Source organism: Triticum urartu, chromosome 1A (assembly GCF_056163025.1).
Source record: "Triticum urartu cultivar PI428250 chromosome 1A, HENAU_Tu73, whole genome shotgun sequence".
Lineage (NCBI taxonomy): Eukaryota > Viridiplantae > Streptophyta > Magnoliopsida > Poales > Poaceae > Triticum > Triticum urartu.
The window spans coordinates 40044913-40054928 of record NC_141873.1 but is presented as its reverse complement, the minus strand read 5'-3'; the positions used below and the strand labels follow the sequence as shown (position 1 = coordinate 40054928).

The window sequence follows — 10016 nt, the reverse complement described above, 5'->3', positions numbered from 1 at the left end:
AATGGGGTGTCATACTCTACAGGATGTGCTTCAATATATAGAATTAATTATGCACTCTCATTTCTATTATATCCATCCTTGCCAGTGAATGCTCTTATCATCATAGTTGTGATGATTATGAAACACAACTCCATATTATTTTCATTTTCTTGTGGATGCTCCGAGTTTTTATTGTTTGCTTGCTGCTAGATGATGTTGATTAATTCATGAGAATATATGCTCGTTCTCATGAGAATATATATGCTATATGTTGTAAAATCTAGCTAGCATACACACTTGCTTGTGATTCTTATGAAAGTAAGAGTAAAGATACTGCCCATGCCCATCAACATCAAACAAGGCTTGAACATCAATCCCACTCTAGAACAATTGAGAGCAAGCCACCTTGTCTATCTGGAAGCAGAGGAACTTGAACTCGGCACAACATTTTCCATACATGCCATTGAAAAAGCTAGCAATTCTAATGTAATTACCAACTTAATTGGCACCAGAATGACAAGCATATCTACTGCATCCTTTCCAGTTCAGATGGCTCAATTCAAACTCTTCAGATTTTGGTAGTCATGTCTCGAGGCTCACCCAATTGAAGCGTTTGGGTTGTTTCGATCCGTGCGCATAGCATTTAAATCTTGGTTCTTGGCTTGTTCAGTACCATTGTCCTTTCTGTGGCTGCATGCATGCAGCAAAACAAAGCATTGAGTGAGACAACTTGCTGGCGTGAGAGCTAATTTGGAGGCGTGAGATAGCTGGCTGGCGTGAGAGTTAATTTGGAGGTGTGAGACAGCTGGCTGGTGTGAGAGTTAATTTGGAGGCATGCATGATTTTTATGCACGGGCCTTGTCTCTAGCCATGGATCACACGGCTCCACCCCTCCTTGTTCTCTCTACCATATGTCGCCATCAGTCTCTCTATATACAAGAGACCGTCATCCATCCGTGTGCGAGATGCGCGTGCGACTTAGGACTTGGGATGCCGGGCGACGACAAGAGGCCCCTGTGCTGTGACTGTGAGGAGGTACGTGTATCTAAGCCAGTCTGCTTGTTCTTCTTCTATCCTTAATTTGGTTCTTGCGGCATAGACGAACGGTAGAGGACGAGGGACGATTTTAGTATAGTTTGGTTTGTACTTGGGGTCCAGCTTCACTTGATCTTGTAGTAGGTAGGCTCATGCTGGCCGTGTGGTCCGTTATCCGCCCTAGCGGCTCGTGCCGGCGTCCTGAGACGGAGCATGGCCGGCGCGGAGCACCATGGTCGCCCCGAACATGGAAGAGGAGAGGAGAGAGCACACCCGTCCGTCCGTCCGTCGAAGAAGAGTAGATGTGGGAAGTTGGAGAGAAGAGTTTTATCTATGGGACGAAGAAGAAGACAAAGACGAACATGGCGGGGGATAGAGACAAAGGAAAAGAAGAGCATTTATTTTTTGAGGGAGCTCGCCTCGCCTTGGTCGATCGGGCGTTCCTGGTTGTAGCGGCATGGAGGAAGTTTGAGCCAGAGTATGCATGGCATGGCCGCCGTGCACAGGAGAAGCAAGCAACTGATTTTGATTTGACGGAGAGGAGAGGAGACAAGAGGTCGGCGGCGAACTAATCCCCTGTTCCCGATGCCCTGCTCCCAAGCAACACCACTGCTCCCGATAATCCACTTGCTGACGCGTCTCCAGGCTCATCCACGACCTAGCTGGTGCCTTGCTGGCTCGACGGGCGCCACCAATCATGCGGCGGTAGCAGCGCCCTCGCGGCTGCGGTGGGAGCCATGAGGTCGATGGAGGTCGGGGAACCGGGGACGCGACAACGGTTGCCATAGCAGCGCGACGCCGGGAGGCAGCGGGAGGTTGCGGCAGCGGCTGCCGGACGACATGCTGCGGGAGGTTGAGCTTCGGTTGTCGCCCCTGCACAGCGCCGTCCCGGCTCGGAGCGTGGCCGGCGGTAGCAGCAGTGGAAGGCTACGGCCATGGTGGGGCAGAAGGCGCTGCCCTTTCTGGTACCTCGTCCGACCCTCCGCTCGCGACCCTCCCTCATCCATGCGAGCTCGTCGTTGACCTCCCATCGTCCGAAGCAGGGGCAGAGGCGCAACCGGCCATAGGAGGGGGAGGATTGATTGTGTTTTGTTTTAGATTCCAGGGGTGTGTATGGTAATTCTTTGCCAAGTCAGCTCCTTAAACTTCGGTCTCACTTGTCAGAAAGCGAACAAACGGACCAAATCACCCGACCAATGCTTTTTGCAATAAGATTAGAGAAGAAATTACGGTGTTTTTTTGCAACGGATTAGCAACTTGGTGGTTTTATGCAAACCTAGCCGTAAATGTGATAGTTCTTGTAATTAACTCCAACTGCCGTCATGCCCAAGAACTGCAAGTCAAGAGTGTGGTTTCTAGCATGCACCGTGCCGATCAGTGAATGGAAAGGAGATTTCTCCATCATAGTCTGCCGATATTTAAATTCGTCACAACATAAATATGAAATACATGGGGTGTTTAGTAAAATCTCTACAACCTTTTACATACAGTAGAAAACCGAGGAAGGAAACAGATTACAAGACCAGTAACGAGTACACTGATACGAACAAGAAGAGCAAACAGAGACCATAAGTAACGTTGAGCGTCGAGTTTGCTTGTGCGCAGGCTGATGAGATGCGAGACCTGCACGGTGACGTTTTGATGCGATGCTCGATGAAATCTTGGACCGCCTTATCGACCCTGTCGGATGCGGCCATGAACCTCCGAAACCAACTTGATCGGGCGCGTCCCCTTACCCGGATCGCTTGCATGACTCTCTTCTCCATGTCGTGCATTGTTCCTTGGGCCGGACTCTTCTTGGTCTTGGATTTCTGGCCATAGCTGCCGGCCATCGCTAGGAGTCGAGCCATCAGCATCTATCTCTTCCTCTCGATTGTGTTTGGTGGTGTGATGATCGCCGTCGATGCCTCGACCTTTCTGTTCCAAGAGCCTCTCTGCTTCCCTTGGCCGGCGTATATAATGTAGCAGACCGCATCCCGTCCGACTCGGACGGAGCACCAGAGATCTCGGTCAGTTCATGGCTGCTGGAAACGGACTCGGCTCGCTCTTCTCTCTCTCTCTCTCTCTCTCTCTCTCTCTCTCTCTCTCTTTTGACAACGCTCGGCTAGTCCGAGTCCTGGTCCTAGGCTAGCTGGTTAGCTAGTCTACCGACGGGCGTTGACTCCACTTGCGCTGCGGACAAACGTGACGCGTCGGTTCGCTTTTGTTTTGGTTCGATCGAGGCGAGGCGGGAGAAGTCTGTTTTAAACCTTGTCTTCGTTCGACCGGGCGAATTCGAACCCCAACCTTGGAATCCCTGAAATCGACACCCCCACCTCTCTGATCTCAGTTCTTTGCGCCCTTAAGCCCGTTCCCAAACAGGGATTCGCTGACGTGTGAGCGGGATTACTGACTTTGCTTCGGTGGTGGGTCCAACAGGTTCAGGCACGGGGATAACTGGCTGAGCCGGACCAGCTCGCCTCCTTGCTGCTCTGTTCGCCTCCCTTCTCCCCTGACGAATCAACTTCTCCTCCGCGGCGGCGATGGCGAACGGCGGATGATCGCAACGACCTCCGACGAGCACTCCTGCAGAACAAGAGCAGGTACACGATGTTCTTCCCGAGTGTCCATTCCCTGCCTTTTTGGGGGAAATTTTAGCCTCTTGCAAGCGCTAGGTTTAGGGTTCTACAGGTGTTCAAGTTTGGGTTTTTTGGGAGAAATTTTTGGTAGGTCAGATTGTGCTATTTGTAGTTCTAGTTCAATTATGCTTATATATATTTGTTGTAATGTAGGATTTTGTCGTTGAAAACATGGATCCAGCAGAAGTGTTGACTGTCAGATTTCACTTTGGGGGCGAGTTCATACGGATTGGTCCATCGCTTGATTATGTGGGTGGAGATATTGGAATGTCAGAGATTGAGCGGGACAAGCTCTCATTGCCGGAGCTAAAAGGCTTTTTAGGAGATCATATGACAGTGAAGGAAAGCATGAAGTACCATTTTTTGTTGCCTGGCATGGAGTTGATAAATGGATTGCTTTTCTTGTTTGATGATGCTGGTTGCATGAAGATGTCTGAGTACACTACAGATGGAGGGGTTGCTGAAGTATATGTGGAGTATAATGGGGAAGAGGATGAGCTAGAGGAAGCAAATAGTGGGTCTGATTTTGAAGGAGATGAGCTTGAGGACCTGATGTGCATTGGCAGTGAAGATGAGCCTGATTTAGTGATCACAGCAGAAGATGAGCATGACAATGGAAATGAACAGAGTAGTGGTGCAAGAGGAGAGATACTTGAACATATCCTTATTCCCAATAAAGGTGGTGTGGTCACACAAGTGATAAGCAGTCCATTGAAAAAAAAGTGAGAAGTGCTTATGCTAGTCAGAGTTCTCAAGTTGTTGATCCAACTGAACCATATGATATGTCCCAAGTTTCTGAAGTTGCACAAAATGTTGCAGTACATGCACAGCATGCTGTTGTAGTTCCACAAAATGCTACTACAATTTCTGAAAATGTTGCAGTAGTTTCTGAAAATGTTGTAGAAGTTGCACAAGATGTTGTAGATTCATCTGACTCGGAGGACATTGAGTATGTGCCCCATACAGATGACAGTGGGGAAGAATCAGAGGTTGTTGAGCTGAGAAAGCATGCAAGAAAATTCAGGAAAAAGATGAGAGATTCTAAGAAGTGGGCTGATGCAGATTCAACTGGGGCAGTGCGTATTGAGCTCGTGGCAAATGTGGAGGAGGCTGTACAGGATATGGAGTTTGAATCATCTGATGAGGACTACTCATATGATGAAGATGAAGATGGGAACATGGTTAGAAGGAAGAGCCAATATGTTAGGTTCAACCCTGACTCTGACGTTCCACACTTCAGTGGAATGGTTTTTAGAAGCAAGAAGCAGTTAACCAGAGCTATAAAGAGGTATGGACTTGCTACCAAAAGGAGCATTTCCTTCTTAAAATCCGAGGAGTACAGAGTTAGAGCAAAGTGTGACTGGCCTGGGTGTCCATGGTTGTTATATGCAGCAAAAACAAGCAGGTGCTCTAGGTTTCAAATCATCACATTTGAAGATGAGCATGAATGTGCACAAAACAGAGCCAACAAACTGGTTACTGCTAAGGTGATTGCCAAAAGGTATGAGAATTGTTGGAAATATGCCCTAGAGGCAATAATAAAAGCATTATTATTATATTTCCATGTTCATGATAATTGTCTTTATTCATGCTATAATTGTGTTATCCGGAAATCATAATACATGTGTGAATAACAGACACCAACATGTCCCTAGTAAGCCTCTAGTTGACTAGCTCGTTGATCAACAGATAGTCATGGTTTCCTGACTATGGACATTGGATGTCATTGATAACGAGATCACATCATTAGGAGAATGATGTGATGGACAAGACCCAATCCTAAACATAGCACAAGATCGTATAGTTCGTTTGCTAGAGTTTTTCCAATGTCAAGTATCCTTTCCTTAGACCATGAGATCGTGTAACTCCCGGATACCGTAGGAGTACTTTGGGTGTACCAAACGTCACAACGTAACTGGGTGACAATAAAGGTATACTACGGGTATCTCCGAAAGTGTCTGTTGGGTTGACACGGATCAAGACTGGGATTTGTCACTCCGTATGACGGAGAGGTATCACTGGGCCCACTCGGTAATGCATCATCATAATGAGCTCAAAGTGACCAAGTGTCTAGTCACGGGATCATGCATTACGGTACGAGTAAAGTGACTTGCCGGTAACGAGATTGAACGAGGTATTGGGATACCGACGATCGAATCTCGGGCAAGTAACATATCGATTGACAAAGGGAATTGCATACGGGGTTGATTGAATCCTCGACATCGTGGTTCATCCGATGAGATCATCGTGGAGCATGTGGGAGCCAACATGGGTATCCAGATCCCGCTGTTGGTTATTGACCGGAGAGTCGTCTCGGTCATGTCTGCCTGTCTCCCGAACCCGTAGGGTCTACACACTTAAGGTTCGGTGACGCTAGGGTTGTAGGGATATGTATATGTAGTAACCCGAATGTTGTTCGGAGTCCCGGATGAGATCCCGGACGTCATGAGGAGTTCCGGAATGGTCCGGAGGTAAAGAATTATATATAGGAAGTGCTGTTTCGGCCATCGGGACAAGTTTCGGGGTCACCGGTATTGTACCGGGACCACCGGAAGGGTCCCGGGGTGGGGCCACCTGCCCCGGGGGGGCACATGGGCTGTAGGAGGTGCGCCTTGGCCTACATGGGCCAAGGGCACCAGCCCCAAGAGGCCCATGCGCCTAGGGTTTCAAATGGGGAAGAGTCCCACAAGTGGAAGGCACCCCCTAGGTGCCTTGGGGGGGGGGGGAGGGAAACCTCCCTTGGCCGCCGCCCCCCTAGGAGATTGGATCTCCTAGGGCCGGCGCCCCCCTAGGCCCTCCTATATATAGCGGGGGAAGGAGGGCTTTTTGGGCCACGCCTTTGGTTGCCTCCTTCTCCCTCTCCAACACCTCCTCCTCCTCCATAGTGCTTGGCGAAGCCCTGACGGAGTACTGCAGCTCCATCACCACCACGCCGTCGTGCTGCTGCTGGAGCCATCTTCCTCAACCTCTCCTTCCCCCTTGCTGGATCAAGAAGAAGGAGACGTTACGCTGACCGTACGTGTGTTGAACGCGGAGGTGCCGTCCGTTCGGTGCTAGGATCTCCGGTGATTTGGATCACGTCGTGTACGACTACCTCATCCCCGTTCTTTGAACGCTTCCGCTCGCGATCTACAAAGGTATGTAGATGCATCCGATTACTCGTTGCTAGATGAACTCATAGATGGATCTTGGTGAAACCGTAGGAAATTTTTTGTTTTCTGCAACGTTCCCCAACAAGAATTTCATCTTGGCAAATCCTTTATGGAAGATTGACAGCATGAAATCCACGGTGATGTAAGAAATGTTTGCTGATGTATCAATTTCAAAGTGCAAGGCAGCAAAAAAAATTGTACTCGACAAGCTTTTGTGTGGTATGAAAAATGAGTACACAAAAGTGTTTGATTATCAGTTGGAACTGCTTAGAAGCAACCCAGGGAGCACAGTGGCTGTTTGCTTGGATCCAGTAGAGATGGAGCAGAACATCTTTCAGCAATTTTATGTTTGTTTCGATGCAATGAAGAAAGGGTTTAAAGCAGGATGCAGGAAAGTGATTGGGTTGGATGGCTGTTTCTTCAAGGGAGCATGCCAAGGTGAGATGCTAGCTGCAATTGCTAGGGATGCCAACAACCAAATTTATCCAGTTGCATGGGCTGTTGTGGAGAAGGAGACCAAGGATACCTGGGCCTGGTTTATTGGACTTCTTATCAAAGATTTGGACATTAATGATCAAGGTGCTGTATGGGTCTTCATTTCTGACCAATAAAAGGTAAAACTTATTTAATGCCTAGTTAAAAAATAATGTCTTATGTAAGTGTCGAAAAGGTTCGGTCGCCTCGTCGGAGCGACACCTATACCTATGTTTAGGTAGTGCTCCTAGTCCTATGGTTAGGTAGTGGTCCTGCTCTCATGTGCTGGTAGCATACATTTGTCTTTTTTTTGCAAATGTATTTTTTATTTGCTGCTAACATTTGTCTCTTTTTGCAGGGCCTAATTATAAGCATGAGAGACTACTTGCCTAGGGCAGAGCACAGGATGTGTGCTAGGCACATTTATGCCAATTGGAGAAAGAAACACAAAGACCATGAGTTGCAGAAAAGGTTCTGGGCCATTGCAAAGGCTTCAAACAGGGAAGATTTTAATCATAACAAAGCCAAGCTAGCTCAACTTACTCCTGATGGTGCAAAGGACATCATGAGGACAGAGCCCAAGCATTGGGCTAGGGCTTTCTTTCCAGTTGGGGCAAAATGTGAATCGGTTGACAACAACCTTTGTGAATCATTCAACAATGCTATTATAGAAGCTAGGTTCTACCCCATTATTTCACAGCAGAGAAGATCAGGAAGAAAGTGTATGTTAGAGTTCAAGAGCAGAGAGCCAAAAGTGACAACTGGAAGGGCACAATTTGCCCAAACATTTTCAAAAAACTCAAGGCTAGTATCAAAAGAACTCAATTTTGTGAGGTCCTCTGGAATGGCAAGGAGGGCTTTGAGGTCAAGCATCTGACTGGGAGAGGCAGGAGGTACACAGTAAATCTTGAGAATAGGACTTGTTCTTGTGGTTACTTTCAGTTGGCAGCACTGCCTTGCACTCATGCCATATGTGCTATCTATAAATGTGGGAAAAAGTTGGAAGATTACATTGACAACTGCTACTCCATTGAAACTTTCAAGAAGATTTATGAGCACTGCCTGCAACCTGTTGAAGGAGAGGAAAATTGGCCTGTGTCCCAAAACCCTAGGCCAGTTGCACCTGGCTACATTGCCATGCCAGGGCAAAGGAAAAAGAACAATGACAGGAGGAGAGAAGAGGGTGAAGCACCGAAGGGTAAGAAACTGAGCAAGCATGGCATTCAGATAACTTGTGGATCTTGTGGTGGTAAGGGACACAATAAAACTTCTTGTTCTAAGAATGGAGATAGTACCAAATAAACAAAGTCACATCTTGGCAAGAGAGGGAGAAAACAGAGAGCCACAGAGGTAATTTATTACTATGTGTGCTCTCTTCAAATGAAAATATGCACTTATTTTGCCCTAATTTCTCTATTTTATTTACAGCAAGCACAAACAGATGCATCAACAAGCAGGGCTGCAGCAGCTAGAGCTTCAGCTGTACCAAGCTCTCAAGCTACTGGATCAAGCTTTCAAGCTGCAGGATCAAGCTCTCAAGCTGCAACATCTAGCTTCAGACCACCGAGAGTGACTAGAACTTCATCAGCTTCTGCTGGAGGGAGTGGGAGAGGAGCTAGAAGAGGGAGAGGAGCTGGGAGTGGGACAAGAGCTGGAAGGGGGACAAGATTCATGCCCTATTTCACTGCTAGTGGGAATTACTAGATTTCTTTGATGATGTGGCTATTTTGGAAAATGTCAGAATGAACTAGTTCTTGTGATGGAAGTGTCAGTACGAAGTACTGCTTATGGTTCTAGTTTTAATATCAACTCTAGTTTTATGATGTGAACACGGTCCTTCTGGTACTGTCAAATGACCACTATTTATGTTTAAGTTCAGTGGTACTGTCAAATGATCCTTGAATGTATGCATGTTTGCTGCAAAATTGTCACTGCTACTGTAAAATGACCATTTTGAAATTTGGTGTCTAGTGTACTGTGCTACCACTGTCATTTGGTCAGTGTGATTGTGCTTGTTCCTTTTAAGTATGTCCATGTAGTACTTCCTGCTGTCAAAAAAAGGATGCATAGTACATTTATACTGTAAACTCACAGCCAGTCAAAAATTGCAAACTTTTGCTGTACAAAGTATTAAAAAAATGCATACTTGAGCTGTCAAAACTAAGATATTCAGACATACACAGCATATTTGGGTCTGTCAAAACTAAGATATTCAGACATACACAGCATATTTGGGTCTTTCAAATTCATTCCAACATGATTCAGATACATTACATTGCAATTAAGATAGCTCCAGATTGCATCACTCTGGAAACTGAACATTTATACATCTGAATCACATCTATACATCTGAATCACATCTATACATCTGAATCACATCTTTCCTCTCACACCTAGCACTAATTTCTGAAATTACTTCAGTCTTCTTCTCCAATTCCTCTCTCAACGCAGCAACTTCTATCTCATTGGACTGAATAGCAAGAGCAGCCTCATCCACACTTTGTCCTGAAGATCTCCCAACAAATCACGGATAAATGATGTCGTCGGCCCCTCATGCCATTCGATGAACCCATGCTGTCCAATTGAAAAACAAAATTCAGAACAAGAAAAGTACAACAGAGGGGAACATACACAGCAAACAAGAGGCGAATTTAGCTTACCTGGTTATCCACGCACGAATAGTACCTCCTTCCTGGGTTTGCTGGACTCCATGAGATCCACCGTGCAGCCTTCCTCCCGCACAAGCTGCAGAACTTCG

At 46.8% G+C, this 10016-nt stretch overlaps 1 pseudogene; it reads left to right on the top strand.

Moving 5' to 3' along the window:
• The first annotated feature begins 3803 nt into the window (after positions 1–3803).
• LOC147989784 (uncharacterized) lies at positions 3804–8962 on the top strand (annotated as a pseudogene).
• The last annotated feature ends 1054 nt before the right edge of the window (positions 8963–10016 follow it).